Raw genomic sequence first — 2,199 nt, 5'->3', positions numbered from 1 at the left:
CAACAAAAAAAAAAAAAAAAGGAGAATCTTTCAGGAGCAGAACTCCGGCACAATTGAACGCCGCGTTTCTTGAAAGAGAGAAAAAGCTTTTCTTTTCCCATTTGATAAGATGAGGCATGGCGCTGCGATTGCAGCCAACCTGCGAGAACTGTCCACCAGCCACATGATCTATGCCTCGTAATAGATGCCGAGACCGTGTTATCCAGACGCTGAGCAGATTACAATGTCGGATAGTCATACTTCCATTTCTTTCTTTTTTTTTCCTTTTAATATATTTATCACCCAGACTGAAAGAGAAATATGTGATTCGGTGGAGGGAAAAGAAGGTTTGAGTCATTGTGAATGATAAATACGGCAAATGTATTTATTTATGAAGGGATTATATCAAAGTATTTCACTGAGAATGTGAATCAATCAACAATAAACTGAGGAAGAGAGGAAAGGAGACATTTATATCAGGTACTTCCTTTTTTATTAGAGAGAGAGAGGAAAAATAGAAAGAATTATACTGTATATGGTGATAGAGATAGATAGATAGATAGATAGATAGATAGATAGATAGATAGATAGACAGACAGACAGATAGATAGATAGATACTGTAGATAGACAGTATATAAGAAAGAAAGAAAGAAAGAAAGAAAGAAAGAAAGAAAGAAAGAAAGAAAGAAAGAAAGAAAAAGAAAGAAAGAAAGAAAGAAAGAAAGAAAGAACGATTATACTGGATAGAAAGTAAGTTAGATAGATAGATGAGGCTGGGTGACACCCGGAGCGTGACGACATCATCGCACATGCGCGGTCATCTAATTGACGCCTGCCGGCGGCCATCTTGGTAATTGACTTCGGCAGAGAGAGGAGGGGACGTTCACCCGGATGAGGTATGCTGCCGTGTCCCCTCCTCTCTCCTGACACTATCAGGCTCTCGGTCTGAGACCAATTGCCCGACTTTTCTTAGGGGGTGACACCAAAAAGAAAGAAAGAAAGAAAGTTGATACTAGATAGATAGATAGATAGATAGATAGATAGATAGATAGATAGATAGATAGATAGATAGATGGATAGATAGATAGTGTGGCAATGCCATGGACTATGCTGGCAACATGGTCACCCAGGACTCTCAGCCAGAGGGGTTGAGAGGTTCCAGAATGAAAATAGTTCTGCAGGAAAGAAGCTTGCCTTTCGGTTTCTTCCGGTTTTTCCGTATTGTAGCTGGGATCCGGATCTCTGGAGATTTCTTAGAGTTTTGGGTGGGATGAAATCTCCAGTCCTGAGGTCAGGTGTTGCCGGTGATCAGGTGGCTGAGAGCAGCCTCATTAAGAGGCCAGACCAGGGTACAAGGGAGGAGTTGGTGTGGGCTAGAGGCACATGAGGGCCCCTGCTGGGAAGAGGGACAGGTTGTGTCCAGGAGTCAGGCGCACTCCCCCCAGAAGCCAGGCGGACTCCCCCCAGAAGCCAGAGTGGAGCCAGGAGGCTGTGTGTGTGCTGGAGGCACCAGGGAATCAGCCGAGGGAGCTTAGTGAGCCTATGACACACAAGGGATATGTGGAAGAGTTACATGGAGTATATGTGACAACCTTGAGTTGGTGAGACATTGTTCTATTGTCTACATCCTGAATTATAAGCATATTGCATGTTGTGTTGCTGAAGAAAGCTATTTTCTGTTACTGTCCTTTTTATGTTAAAATGGCGTCAAGACTTGTTCTTAAGCGCTCACCATGTGTGCTAAATTCCTCCAAATATCACGATAGATGGATAGATGGATAGATAGATAGATAGATATTCTGTCAGGTAACAGGTCTTTAATCATAATGTAAAGTTTACCTAAAAGGCATTTAGTTGGTGAAGCTTCGAGTATTGTTTTTCCTTTTCACCTCCAGTAAACTGTTTTTATTTTTTTAAAACTTTTTGTGTATTTGATTGATATTTGTTTTCTGTCTTTTTCAATTGATTTTGACTTTGTTTCTTTTTTGTTTTTTTTCTATCTATGATAAATGAACTAATGAGGTTAATGAGAGGTTGTTTTTGGCAGGAGAACGGGTCTAGGATAATTGAAAGGAGTTTCTGTAACCTCCAGGAACCAGTAAAAGCCAATTTATACCCTCAAAGGCCGCCTTCCTCACTGACTCCAATGCGTTTGTCTGTCAATTTGGCTCACCACGGAGCCAACAGCAGAAAGCAGCTTTGGGAGGGATGCCCTCTGA

Source organism: Nanorana parkeri, unplaced genomic scaffold (assembly GCF_000935625.1).
Source record: "Nanorana parkeri isolate BGI_ZX_2015 unplaced genomic scaffold, ASM93562v1 scaffold62, whole genome shotgun sequence".
Lineage (NCBI taxonomy): Eukaryota > Metazoa > Chordata > Amphibia > Anura > Dicroglossidae > Nanorana > Nanorana parkeri.
The sequence above is the reverse complement of the archived record's forward strand: the minus strand, read 5'-3'. Positions refer to the sequence as shown.